The following is a 15,719-nucleotide window of genomic DNA, read 5'->3' as shown; positions in this document are numbered from 1 at the left end:
GGTATTAAAATTAGGATTTATGGTAATTGGGAATTATTGTTGCGGCAAAAATGAAAGCCTGGGGATAATGAGGTGATAGAGGGACTAATTGCTTCGTGGGATTAGTGTTAGGATGACAATAAAATTTTGGGGATCACCATCAAAGTAAAAGTGAAAGGATGATACATAAATTACTTAATACGCAGGTTGAGAATGTGACTTCACTGCGACTGTCACTTATATGGTACTGCATTTTCATTTTCCACTAAGAAGTACGAACAAAAGACTTGGTAGATACAGAAAACGTCTCTATTAACCCGCTATTTTCCCAAGAACGTACCAATTATCCAAAATCGTCGCTCTACATATAATGACTCTGGGAAGTACATATTTTCGCAGCTCCAAGTAACTTTTCCATCGTAACTAAAAAAATACACAACAAGAAACTATTCACATAGAACACAGTAGCTGCCGCGTTAACGACCGTACCAGCGAGCACAGTATTTGATTAACGACGTTGGCGTGCAATTAGGGAAGCTAGAAAGTATCTTTAATATAAAAGCCACGATGAATCCTCGCGGATTTTAATTAAACTGAGTCGTACTCGTTTCCCTCTTTGAGGCGCAGATGTTCCGGTTTTAAAAACCGACCGAAGGTGAATATCTCGTAACAAAACAGAAAAGTGGAGAAAAAGGAGGAGGGAAAAGTAAAGTATGTGCGTATCTATGTATGTGCGAAAGAAAAAGAAATTGATAGAAAAGAGAAGAGGAGCGGAATAACATTGCAGAACACCAAACACCTGAGCCGAGACCGGTTCACGATATCCACTACCTGACGCCAAACAATACATTATTGTGGGTGCACACCCGTGTCAGCTTGCATTCACGAATGTACATACGGAACATTTCATTCGCGCCTCTGCTATACATTTTTTTTCTCTCTCTCTCTCTCTCTCTAGTGTTAATGTAACGACGATACCGCGGATCGAATGGCGGCCATTGTTTCCCCTGATCATTCTCTTCATACGACATGCATTATGTTTCTACGCGTTGCAACTTGCGTGTTATACCATCGCGAGAATTCACGTACAAGTATGTAGGTACATATGTATACATACGATTCTTTTATTTCATTTTCCTTTGCTTCCTTCAATCTGCTAACTGGGTCATTCCTTGGCCGAGAACACTTTTAAACATTGGAGTCATGAAAGATGTATTCAGATAAAAATTTGTAAAAATGTATTCACGTCGCGTAGGTCAATTCTAATTTTAGCGAGCGTATAAGCTTAACATTTTATAAAAACGTATCCACTGCCGGTTTTAATTTTAATAAATGTGGGTATCATGTGGCATGTTTTTAACGAAGGCGAACGGTTTTAGAGAAAATAAATTATTTTATCGAAAATATAGATGTTACGTGTTTTTATGAGTTACCTTGTTTTTTTAATTAATAAATAGGTTAATCTGCTTAACTAGGCTACTTTTTCTTCTAAAAGAGAGTTTGCTGTGATTTAGTGCAATTCGTTCTACGTATATTATACTTTTGGATCTCGTATGTTGAAGGATGGGAGGAAAAACTGAATTTTTTTTTTCTTTTTTTCATTGAAATGAAACTTCGTGAATAGATCACACTCACCGTGTGCGTATTTAGAGCGTGCTGTCAGCTTCTTGGAACTTGAACTCTGTACATATAGCTTTCTTTAAAGAGATTCTGCAAATACGTACCTGAAACAGAAAGAAAGAATGAAGTTAACTTTGTGTTACTTCATTTTCAAACGTTTAGTAATCTGTTTATCCACAATTGCTTGACACATACTATTTCAATGCGACACTTTTTTTTTATCAGAGAACAAATATTTTCATCGAAATAAGAGTCGGAACTCGGGAAAAACGTAAAATATGAGGTATGATAAGATGAATAAAAAATAGCATCCGCTCATGTTTCACCGTTATCAAAAATTGATGCTGTTGTTTCTCTGTGGCATACTTCCCTCCCAATTTATCAATTTTTCCCATTAATCTCTGTTTTGAGAGGAGACTTTTTTTGCAACGCTTGTGAAGAGAATTTCAAAGATTTGCTTACAAACTCGATAACTCGTATATAAGTCTCTCTAAAGCCAAACTTAATTTCATTATACAATTACACAATTAATCTTCTTCTTCTTTCTTGTTATTTATAGTCGCATCAACTATGAGGTTATTAGCGAGTACCACACAATTAACGTTCACCTCTCGAGACACAAATGAGTTACTTCCATAAATTCATTTATCTTAAGAGGATGACATAAATGATAGTAAATTTTGAAGTAAGTTTAAAAAACGGCATTTCTATCATCATCACTTTCCTGTATCCTTTAATTTAAAGAGTTGAGCTTAATTTATAGCTCCTAAAAACAACTCATTACGACTCGTAAATCCAATAATGTAAATATGATATTAATATAGGAATAAAAAAAGGCCCTCTGATATTAATTTAAGGATAAAAAATATTTGAGAGAAATGTAAGGTCACTTGAAAATATAACAATTCGTAGCAAACAGATTGGTAGGCATCAAACGTTCCATGGTGCAACTAATTCCTTCGTCAATACGATTTGCGTTATCAGTACCGCAAGACCCTCCGCTAATTCTCAAGCTGCTCGAGCCCTCTCGACCTCCATGGCCTTCTCCCCAACCCTTATCTCGAGTGGAAAGTGGCAAGGAGGCGCGATGCCAGCTCGGAGCCAATGCTTTTCCAATAAGCTGCTGAAATTCTGTACGAAAGAGAGCTTCAAAAACGGAGAATTCGCCAAGAGAAGGATCGGACCAAGACTTTAAGGGGTGGTAGGAGAAAAAAAAATAGAAGAGAAAAAAGGGTGGCTCGGACTTGAATAATGCACTGCGCGTATATCCTTCGTCCGACTGTTCGTGTCTTTGGACTTTCGACAACAGCGGGAATCAGCTTTCGCGAATTTCTTATCCCCTTTGTGTCTGTTCTAACTCCCGTGACTGTCGACTGCTGTCAGACGATCGATCCGCCACGGTCTTTAATGAAATTTCTTGCATGTTATACCTGCATTTCTTTTTATTATTTGCGTACGTACTGTATAAATGTATTTCTACTTTTTGTTTAGTTTCGGTGTAACGCTATAAATGCGTTGGAATCAGACAGCGAATTTTTGCGCACAGTATAATTTCATGAACATATATATACAGTCAGCATAAAAAATATTCGTATAGTAATTAATTTCAATTTTGTTAACGGAATTTTAACAAATAAAAATGCATTGTATGCAAAAAATATGCAGAATAATTTTCATAAAAAACAAATATAAGCTACATGTATTCTTTGCGAAAGTATTAACAAATATCTAAAAAATGACAAACGTATATGCGTAATACGTATTCGTTAGTTACAATTTAATGAAGAAAGCTAATAAGACCTATTTATTATCTTATTTTAATTTTATTTTGATTTTAATATCGCTGGAAGCCGTCGTGGCATGGAATTTATCAACTTAATGAATATTCTACTTGCGATATTTATCCATTCTTTTAAAAGAGTGCTCTTTAATTCATTGTTTGATGAAATATGGTGACTCCATTTATTTTGTTTCGGATTTGTGCTCCCATATATTTTCAATAATGTTTATATCTGGAAACTGTGGAAGTGTTCTTAAGTGTTTCCGAACATTTTACAGGATCCACGCTCGCGTATTAATAGCATAATGCTTTCGATCGTTATCTTGCATCAGCATGAAATTGTCTTTCAAACCCATTTTTTCTGCTCTTTCATGCAGATTATTTTTTGAAATATCTATGTACATTTTATTCTATGAAGCAGTAGTTGTAGAATATATTTTATGTAATATATTATTACGCCTATAATTTTACCACGTGCCAGATATTCATTAATATTTTCACAACAAAAACAGGTATCGCATAGATATCGTACTTTGTTTGAAAATTATTTTGGAGATTTGTTAGAATGTGTATATATCTTTTATCTGTTAAAACTTTGTTACTGAACGTTATTCCACAGTAATTTTGTTAAAATACTGTACGCATATATTCTATGCTGATTGTATAGACGGACAAAAGACAATATACAGTATAGGAAGTATAAAAATACACTATGATTTAAAAAATTGTATTCATATTTAATAAAATTAATGAATAAACATGATACATGCCATATGTAGACTAGATGAATGCTACCAATATGGTAAAATATATCTGATACAGAAGTTGCTAAAATTCATAGCGTGTCAATTTGAAACTTCTGTAATCCTTCTGAATGTTTCATTTCGTGTTAATCGGAATAAATGATTCAGAAATGATCAAGTTAACACATTAAAAGGAAAATAATATAGGAACGTCTGTTCTGACATTTATCGGGGAATTTTTGTGCATCTTTAACCAGTAATAGCGGACGATACAAGACAAGAGGCAATAAAGTTTATGAGAAACATTTAGTGGGACAGTAAATATCGGCATAGGAGAAGAGAACACGGTATCGATGGCTTTGTGAATTTAAGTGCTTTCGTATTTATGTACCTACAAATTATACAGAACACTGTGAAATGTTCGAAACCGCCCATACATAAATCGATATGTTCGTTCTCCCGAGAGAAGCTGTAAATTCAAAATACATTATCGACTGATCTTACCACTAGAATCATAGTTAAGCTATGTCATTATGCTAATAGAACATTAATTTCACTGAAATTCAGTTTTCCAGGATATTCGAAGGATGTATATTGCTTAAATAAAAAATATTGCCACTAAAGGTCTTTTCCTAATCATAAATCCTATTTTCCTAATCTCGCTCTCGTTTCAATAAACAAAAAAGGCTTTGAACATTTTAGGGAAAATCCTTAGTATAAGATCGAAACGAATGCATTGATTATTTTCCAAAAAGAAAACTGGGAGGACAGACACGTATGCTTATACATTATAAGTAGTTTAAAACGTGGCATCCAGAGAAAAACTAAATTTGAAAAGTAAATCCAGGGCTGAAAAAACTAGCTTACCGAAACCGAAACAGGAGCTTCTAAGACTCTTTTCTCCAAAAAGAAGAAATCAGGAACCGATATGAGACTCTAAAACGGTACTTCCGAATTTAGAAACTAAGTAATCCCAATCGAACACAGCGATGAATTTTCATTTATCGACTGTAAAATAGAAGCTTTTAAGATTCTACTCCAAAAAGGAAAAGACCAGGAATCGATAAACAAATATACCGTACATAGGAATGTATATCCTAAAAAGCCATCAATATCCTAAAATGATATTTCAAAATTTCAGAATTATATTATTAATCACAATTTATTGACACTAAAACAGAAGCTTCCAAGATCCTGGCATGCCTCTTTTTCTCCAAAAGAAAGGAAACTAGGAATCGATGCGTATCCTTAAAGGCTATCAGTGTCGTGGAACGTGGTTTCCTCCCTCTCTGTTTCTCTTTAAACGAGGAGGAGACTGCGATCTCCAGATGGGCTTGTTAAGCGTTGCCCACAGAAAACAAGCCCAGGACCCTTCGCCTCCCGTAGCAAATGGTACAAGGCTTCGAGGAGCAGCTGTCGTTTCACAGTAAAAACCGGGAGGCAGCCAAGACGAGAAGGTCCGTGTGCTCGCGAGCATCTGCATAGTCCCGAGATACAGCTTGTATCCGGAGGACGATATGCACGCGTCGTATTGCCATGATGGTAGGTATGAAAGCAACTTTGCCACCTATGAATAACATCAAGGTGTACTACGAGGCCTGACACGTTTCACGCACTTGCGAACCACCCACGCTCGATTTCCTCGTCACCATCAGAGATAACAGTCTGCAGTCTGTATGCATGGAACGTCTTAGAAATACTGGTTGGTTGCTCGTGAATCGTGCCTAAGTACGAGGAAATGTATTATGGAGAGTTTCCAAATCGGTGTTATATGTACGTACAGTAAGATGGAATGAAATATGGGGACAACATTTTGCTGCATTACTCGTGATACTTTGTTCTAACAGCGAACAAAAGTGATATTTTATATTGGTGATATTTAAGCTGTTAAAATTGAAATTTGATCAATAAATTTGACGAGCTGCAGCAATTAATATTTGAATATACTATAACAAAAACCTATTAGTAATATTACCGTTCAAATTTGTATTCAAATGTACACAAATTATATCTTATACTGTTCATTCTTTACTACAGACAAGTCCGATGTAACAAATCTGAACAGCGATATATGCATACTTTGTACCGTTATCTGTTAGACCAACTGTCATGTCATTGTACGTATACATTCCTGTTACTTCTTCACGTAAATTTCTTTTGTTTTAGCATCGGTTTAGAAACACTCTGTATATTAAGTGGAAGTTAAATAAATGGTTTCTCCTCCACACGCGGTAATATGCAATAATTCTAAATTGAAATCAAGCAACACATCAAACGGAAAAGAAATCCTCGTTGACGATCGAAAGAAAGTTTCGTGAAGAAAGTGCATACCTACGCATAATCTAAAAACCAACATTTTCACCATGATTAAGACACTTTGGAAAGCGAAAGACAAGTAAACGAAAGTCTCCACGGATTCTATACGTAAATGGAAATCGTTAGAGAAGTAAAAAAAAGGAATTTCTCTTTCCCGGTAATTGGCTATTTGTCCAGAAGATTGTCCCATATTGCGAACAAAACACCGAGAAATAAGAAACGTTCGATTCCTATTTCGTTAAATCCTCCTAGAACGGATTAAACGAAGAACCGTGAGATTCAATTTGAAACGAGGAAGAAAAAAACGGGGTTGGTTTCCCGTGGGAAACAAACGGAAAAGTAACAATATCCCAGCACAGTCGAAAGTAACTTCGCGTGTCGTTAATTCACATTGCGCTCATTTCGGGGATTAACTAGTTCGATAAATTCCAGGACGGAGGTATGGCAAATGGTTTAATACCGATACGTTTCACATGGGGAATCTCATGGAAATGGTTGTTCGTATAGAAGTGAGCCATTGAAGGGAGGGGAGAGGGAGAGATTGGTTATTTATGAACTCGGAAACGCCTAAAATCTGAAAGGTCCAGGTGAACCTACGAGGCACCACCTGCTGCCTTCAGGGCCACCATGAGCCCGATACGTAGGCCACGTGGGTCTCTCTTGTCCAAGATTCGTGAAAAACTGCCCTGAACCCTCGTTTCGGGCGTCGAACACCTGCACGTCGAAAATTACTTGGCAAATATCGCAACTGTCCTCGAAAGGGACCGTTTCATTCCTTGTGAGGGATATCTTCTGTAAGAATTTTGCCTTTTATGAGGAAATATACGAACTATCATTCTAGGGTCCGGTACCCGAACGATTCTACCGTGAATCATATCATTGATTATATTAAATTAGTGGAAATGACAAGTTCTTCAGAAAGTTTCCAGGATTTTTCTCGTTGATTGTTATAATTTTTTAGTCGACTTTAGTGCTATATAGATTTTACATATTTAAGGTGTAATATCAGCCGATATATAAAATGTATATCGTATGTATAAGAAATTGATACATGCGATTTCTCCTTTCTACGCCTAAGTGATATCTAAAACATTTTTCCTCTGGCTATCTCTATTTGAAATTTAAATTTTCTGTGAAATTAACGTGTTATAGCGAACATTATGGAAATTATTTTCAATTAAAACGTTCAACTTTGAAGAAATTATAATACCATTACCGATTCGGAATTTTTTCAATAAGGATTACAGTCTTTATAAGAGCATACTTTCTATAGAGAAGTATTTTATTTGCATTTTGTACTTTTCTCATATTCTGTGAAGATAATGCGTTCCGCAGGAAGAAGATGAGATAAAACACATAAGGCAGAATCAAGTGGATCTGCGATTTTTCTCGATTTCTATAAGAATCGTAAATAATTACTCGAGCAAAAATAATAAAAAAAGAAAGATACGACAAAACGAAATAAAACTTTCTAATTGTGCAAAAGCTCAGATTGCCGAGACTGAACAGCTTCGAATGCTTCGACGGCTTAACGACAAATTTAATCGTTCGATAGTGAATTAATTTATCGCGAGACAGAAGCAAAATAAAGCCCTTGCAGCGAGCTAAGCTCGATCGTAATGAAGATATCGATCGTTCGGTGATCGTCTTTTCTCTCTTATCGTCAATTCGAATCCCTCCTCCGCTTTAATTGTCTATGCGCGATTTATTCCTGCAATTACGAGCTTCTGTTCCTGCGAAAATATCGATGCAGTAAACACCTTTCAAATGATATCCTCGATTTCCACTCTGAGAAGACTATTGTTCTGCTGTGATTTAAGTTACTAGATATTATAGAGATAATACCTTAGATATTGCATGATTCTAACGGTCTTATATCATACTACATTTTACATATTATTTCGTTCAATTTTTCTCAGTTCTAGTCTATAAACCATATTTTAAGTTTTTAGAAACATAGCAATATACAGTGGTTATAAAAATTACTTTAGTTTTTTTTATTCAGGTTCTACATTTCGCTTATATGGTATGAAATTTTTATAGTCATACGAGATTTAATATATCTGAATAATTTCAATTAATTAGTACGTAAATGTTACGATAAATACTATAAAGCGATGTGCCAATAGCTTTTTGAAACCACTGTGGATTAAATTAACAATTAGCAAAATCTAAAAATTCGTTCAAATAATGTATTTTCGAATTTTAAAACGAGTTTATATCAAACATAAATTAATTACGATAAAATGTCAAATGCTCCTCGAACTGTAAAGGGACAATAGTAACCGATTCGTTTCCAAAGAAAGAAATTCCAAGCTCATTTACAAAACCCCATCAATCGTGGGATAATTAAAACTACTCAACGGTCGATATCAATTAGATCGTCCATCGATCACCGATTAATTCGAAGCGAAAGCAATAAACGTACGACATTTGTACAACAACGAAAGCATTTGAGTTCGTACGTTCGTCACGTTTATTACTTTTCTCGTCAGACGCAATATCCTCTGTTCTATCACTTTGCGTAACTCTAGCGAGACGCTGGCGAAAGCCTGACGTAACTCTTGAACGAAATGAAACGAAGGAAAAGCAGCCCCAGGAAGAAAGGAAAATGGAAGAGAAAGAGAGAAAACACCGGGGAATCCACCGGATATCGTATTTTCTCGCAATGCATTACACCAGACACCGACTCTCCTCTACTTTCTCTCCTTTCTCTCTGGTACCTCTCTGTTTCACCAGGATAGCCGCCCTTTCGTTTGGTCCTATACCTTTGGAGTAGAAACGAGGTTAGGGGAGAATGACTAAGTGCGCCGAGGGTGGGTCATGCGAGGGGTGAGATCAGTGCTTTCCTGAAATTTCCCTAAGACTTGTTTAACCTCCTTCTAAGGCGGTCTCCGAACGACGAATTTTCTGAATAAAAAAAGGAAAGACAGAAATTTGCCCCAGAAAGAAAGAGTGACGATTCTAGGGGTGTATCAGCTTTCTAGAATTTCTTTTGGGGGAAAAATTGAAACTTCGCTCGAGGAAGTTTTTTACGTCTTATTTTGGGAAACATGATATGCTAATTCTATAAAGACACCTTATCCTGAAGTCTTTCCTGAATTTCGATACAACCCAAGCAACCCAACGGAGATATCGGCTTTTATCAAAACGATCGCCCTAGATTTATCGTGTGTTAAAAGAGCGTTGACGATTGATTTGTGAATTACAAGCAGACAGAATCGTTTTTCGATTTTTTCGTCTCATTTCCAATCGTGCTGCAATCACCATCGAATTTCCGGCGGAGCCAGTCTACTTTTCCAACTTGACGTTCGTTTCGTTCGTGTTTTCGAGTCACCCTATATTCGATGGCGAGGGTGGTTGGAAAATCGAGGGTGGAACAGGGTGACTAACTGCACGAGCATGAGGAGGGTGGCTAAGAGTACTTGCTGCGAATACCAAGTATCTCTAATACAGGGTGTCCCCACGAAATATTTGCGGCATACAGCTCCACTATTGGCCAAACCTTCCCCTTTTCGCTTATGTTTTTAATGGGCCCGTGTTTCGGCTTTCCTTACAACCTCGATGAAATGAACTGTCATAAATTATACTTCATACAGGCAACATTTCTGGTAATTCGTCTTCAAGTTTATAGAACTTAATTTCTAAACATAACATTGCTTTATTGCAATGAGAAATAAACTGTGATCTCCTTTTTCCATTTAGTCGAGCCTCTGTAATAGCAAATGACTTGATTACTGGGTAGTCTGTATTTTTCATGTTATTTTAACATTGCTTTCTCATCGAAGAACTCATTAATAATAGTCATTAGAATCTGTTTCTAATATCAGATTAATAAACTGTAATCAATCATAATTTCCGATCTCATGAACAGAGAAAAATCAGGTTACGGAAGATTAATATATATTAATTTTTGTATTAGTTAATGTTATTCAACTTTCGAATACTTTCCAATTGTAAGAAAATTATCTTCTCACCAGGAAATAAAATTCTCTTATAAATAGTTAATCATAGAGACAGAAGTAACGTTGAAATTTTAAGAAGGCAACAATACATTTATTTTTTGTTTAAGAATCTAGATCCGACAATATGGTTGTCAGGCACAATCCGTCAGGGACGTATGTATCAGAGGCGTTGAATGGAGCCATGCAACACTCAACACGTGACTAACACACGACCCTTACACCACCATTCTTTCCCTCTGTCGATGATTCCCTACTCGTTCGTCCCTTTGCTTAGGAACTTATCAGTTTCCTCTCAAGTTCCGGGGATCTTTCTGTTATTCTATTAGCGTTATAAAGCTATGTTTGCGTTAACATAGACGATACGATGCTTTAATAACACTGATGAAAGTATGTGACACGTCATAAGCTACGTGTCGAGACTATTTCTCAAAATTTCTTTTGTTAACATTTCGTTTTACGCAACTAATGAAAAACAGTAGTGAAACGTAATATCTTCATTCGAGCAACTATTGCTTTATTGAAAGATCGATCGATTTTCAATCGGAAGAATTGAAGCTGAAGGTCGAATCGACAATAATCTTCTTTGTCAAGTCGCAATCTATTTTTGCTGAATCGAATAAGTACAATTTATGTCACGAGAATGGCATGATATTTAAATAGACGAAGGTTTGATAATTAGAACGTTAAGTATCATAATCTTTGTAATATTATGTTTTTCAATTTAGTAGAAGATTCGATAATTTCCAATTTTCAAGTAAATTTAATATCAACGAGAGGAAGAGAAATTACCAATCAACACAACGAATAATTCATAATTTCGCATTATGGAATATATTCGATTAACGTGTTAATGTGTTTCTCTCTCATTAAAAAGTAATAAAGGTATTTAGAGTTGTCGGCTATCAATTAATATCCAGGAAGATTCATCATCTGCCACGCGTCATTTACATTCGTTCTTTGTGAATAAACGCATAATATAAACGCGCGAAATTGATTTATTAGATAGAACTGATAAACGAAATTCATTCTCCGCATTACTTTGCAGAAACTAGTCCACGTGTCGTTAACAATGAGACGCGAGGGACAATTTCGTGACTCACCCTATCCTCCCCCATTTTCCCATAGAAATGTGACTTTCGAAAACATTGGCAGTTTCAAAATTATTAGATGTACCAATATAAATGTATACACACGGTAACGAACTAAAGTTTGAATTCATACTCCAAATCATACTATAAGTATACCGAATATCTGGCTCATTTTATTATTAATCCTCTATATATATATATATATATATATATATATATAATATATATATATATATATATATATATATATATATATGATATATATATATATATATATATATATATATATCATATGCATGTATTGTATATCGAAACTATTTCCAAAGGTTCATTAATATCTTGCCTTACAAATTTCCTAACAACTTTATAGATGATAATTAATTATTAAGATATTGAAATTCTATAAATAATTTGTACAAGCTAATTGTATAAGCTCTATTTTAAAGAATTAAATATTAATCATGCACATTGATACCATATGCCGACATTTAGCAGACAAGTTACATACTTTTAGGTTTATTTCCGTCTAATTTTATTTTCCTGTCGTTTTATTATTTCATTTATTATTTATAAACCATTTTTACACTACTTAGCCGTTTATTTTTCGTATTACGATCATCCATAAAGAACTTTTTGTGCAATAAATAAAAGAATTAATACATCGATATTTAATACATCTAGGCCTTTAACAATTTTTCTTCCGATTTTTAATTATGTACATATGTTTATATTATTATACCAAGTATTTTTGCTCTTCGATCTTTTGTTCGTAATAGAACGTTGTCAATTGTTGTTCGATACGTGACACGTTGCTTGCTTTCGAAACACCCTATAGACCAAGCTACCCCACCGCCAGATATTGATTTAGTATTACGAGAGAGAGAAAGAGAGTCCTCCAGTGTACAACAGAGCCATTCTGTCGGTCCCGTTTCTCGCATTCAACCGTGCGCGTTCTCTGCTTTTTCGAAAACGAATTCGACAGAACGTGAACCGATCACAATGCCACGTGTTTGTAGGCTTACTTCCGGGTAACCACTTTCCTCCACTCTACTCTCTCTATCTCTTTCACCTTCTCTATCCACCGTGCATACGATTTGTCTGCGTTTACTTTGTCCCCGGTTTTCACTTTACCTCCATCTTCGCTTAATATTCCTCTAGAATCCCTAATGGGAACGTTTCGAACGATTTTTGTTTAGTCTCCCTAAAAAGTTTCAAACTCTTGGAAATATTACCACATCATTGCAGGTACGAACAGTTTTTAGTGAAATATTTATTTTAACTCTCGATTATTAAGGGAATGGATTTACTATCTTTTACCTTAGTGGAATTTTTATGAGAACTGTTACCGTATCGAAAAGTGGATTTTTCAAGTACCGAAGTATGTAATTAGACTTTTATAAAATTTTTGTAAATAATTATAAGTAATTTTTGTGAAATCTGTGATTGTCATCTCTTTGGAGGAAATTGAAATAAATTTTGTTTACAAAAGTCCTAGAATAAAATTGTGTTGTCTATAATGCTGGGCTATATCGTAAAAGTTGGGCTATTTTATTACTAATTTATTAGTTTATTGTCTATTGTCTAAAAAATTTCATAGACAATATTTTGTTCTTTATTTATGTAAAATTACATTCCCTCTGTATTTTACACCCACACACACAACTGGAGACCTTCAATATACTGCAAATTTAATTCGATTCTAGTATAAAACCGTAAGCTTTGCCAAATGGAATAAATTTTAGTGCAATCTAGCAGAATCACAATAAAGTTTCAATAAGCATTTCCCTCGATTACTAGATAAATTGCAAAAAATTGACTAGCACCACATCCTCGTCTACCATAGAACTACCATAACACTATAGTCTCTTGGAGGAAGAGATCCTCAATGCATCGTAAAATTTAATTCAATTTCTATTCTGCTACACAGCAGAATCGGGGTTATACGTGTAATCCAAAGGAAGAACGTGGCAATAACGATAAAAATAATCGACAATGTGCGGCCAACGCGAAGCTTGCTAGCAATGGTCACGTATCTGTTCGGTCACGAAAACGACAGCTCGCACCATATCGTGAACGGATTCCACCTTTTCGAAACGATGGACTTTTACCACGAAGCAACAAAAAGCAAATCACGAAGAGAGTTCACGGCGGAAACCGTGGAAAAGATAACTTTCCCAATCATGCTGGAGATTCAATTTATGAAAGAATCACCAAGATCAATTTTTTATTCAATTACGCTTAAGATTTTAATGACATTCTCTGTTCTTTATAATGTAACACATTTACAGACTTTCTCAAATATCTGTCATATTAATAGGTAGAAAGAAAAATCATAAAATGAAGAGACATTTTAATTTCCTAATTAACCAAATGAAAGAGCTAATTACATTGCCATTAATTAGAACCTCCAAAAAACAGCTGTTGCTTGCTCGAAGATTTTCCGCATTTTTTTATTTAACCTACGTTCTTTATAATTTACTATTTAGCCCAAAAGGCTGCTTCCCTGTTTTCATTGTTACTTTAATACTAATCTACGGCTAAAAACATACAATTTGTGCCAAAAAAACTAAAATGAGGATTATATGAAAATGTATGTAACACAAGAAGAGGAACAAACTTTTAAAAAAAAAAACATTGAAATCCCTAAAAATTCACCCTTTTAAAGAAAAATTACAAATTAATTGTTTCAACAATTCTGTTAATTTCCATTGTGAGGATTAAGGAACAAAAGAAAATCGAATATTGAAAGAATACTAGATATTTCAAAAAAAGACAGGAATCGATTTTATTTTCTCGTCTGCATACCTCGCACTAAATGCAGGGATGTTTGTCATGAAAGAACAACGTTTCGTCTTTTTCTGAATCGGCCGTGGAATATCAGGATAATCCGCGTAGCAGAAAGGCATGCGAAATTGGAAAGATTCTCTCCGTTTTTTCTCGGTTACATTCCGTGTGTGCAGGACACGGGGAATTTGAGGATTTTCAATCCTCTTCGGGATGCACGGTTTCACCTGACGAAGCGGAACGATTACCCTTACCCCGGAGAAAATGTATGTCGAGGGAAAGGAGAGGAGAGCCAAACTTATTCTTGTATCCGAATCAGTAGCAGAACAATTTTCTCTGCAACTAGCTTTCTTCTGACATTTTTAATTCTTTTTTTTTTTTGTCTTTTTTAGGATAAGTGTACCTAGTTAAAACATTGAATAAAAGAGTATTATGCGAAAGTGTAACAATTTTAATATAATAATTTCTTTCCAACTGAATTTTTTCTTACTACCTTAAATAGAACAAATATTAAAATATTGTAAATCACGTATTTATATATATATATATTATGCCGTTGGCTTTTTCACAAAACTTCATGAATTTGTTAACTATAGTTGAAAGACTGTTTAAGATAATTATATATATTATAATAATGCATATATTATAATAGTTACATGAAACTAATATATTAAAAAAGATATAATAAAAAACCCTTTAGCCACTAAATAACATCAAAATCAAAAAATCAACAAAATTGTGATAATAATATTTTCGATGGTCACATAGATAATTAATAATTGAATATTAAAAGTCCGGGATTATTCTTCTCCATGAATTTTCATTGATATCTGTAAAAGGATGATCATGGACGGTCATGCGATGTTACTTATTTTCGATCACGAAATCACTTAAAATTTTAATCGCGATATTGGACCAAGACACTGAAGTGGAACGTCGGAACGACGTTCTGTCACGGCGAGATGCTATTTCAGAAACCCAATTTGTATTCGAGGCCGTATTTTGCCAGTTTATCGCAAAAATATCTCGTTTTCTGTTTGGTTTTTCAACGCGGAGAGCTTTACGACATGGATTTCCGCGCACGGACGCATTTTCATTTCAGCTAGTAATAGTGTCCGCAAATTTCATCATACTACTGTTTACTCAACGCTGTTATTTCCCTGGGCGATCTTTGCCTCGTATCCGATGATTCTCATCGACTAAAAAAAAAAAAAAAAAATAGATCTACGAGCTCGTAAATGTAGTTTTTCATTTTTATTTTCTATCAGGAAAAGCAATTAAATTGTTTTTAGATATATAGGTATATGTATAGTGTCTGACATTCGGTAAATCTAAATTTTTGAAATCTAAAATTCTCGTGGCTATAAAGCGCATTGTTTCGGGAACAAGGAGATTTAAAATTTAGATGCGAAAACTGGTATGAAATTAATCGCAGGCGTTGTTT

The 15,719-nt window shown here is 34.8% G+C and overlaps 1 protein-coding gene across 14 annotated transcripts in view; it reads right to left on the bottom strand.

The window, feature by feature from the left end:
* Positions 1-15,719, bottom strand: part of LOC132913772 (kazrin) — a 141,087-nt gene that overhangs the window by 88,224 nt on the left and 37,144 nt on the right. Inside the window, exon 3 of one of the 14 annotated variants that reach the window (XM_060972317.1) lies at positions 1,615-1,703. The exons of the other annotated variants lie outside the window; for them this stretch is intronic. The gene's annotated coding sequence lies outside the window, so the exon portion shown is untranslated. The remainder of the gene's footprint in view (positions 1-1,614; positions 1,704-15,719) is intronic. 14 annotated transcript variants of the gene reach the window in all.

Source organism: Bombus pascuorum, chromosome 13 (assembly GCF_905332965.1).
Source record: "Bombus pascuorum chromosome 13, iyBomPasc1.1, whole genome shotgun sequence".
Taxonomy (NCBI): domain Eukaryota; kingdom Metazoa; phylum Arthropoda; class Insecta; order Hymenoptera; family Apidae; genus Bombus; species Bombus pascuorum.
The sequence above is the reverse complement of the archived record's forward strand: the minus strand, read 5'-3'. Positions and strand labels throughout refer to the sequence as shown.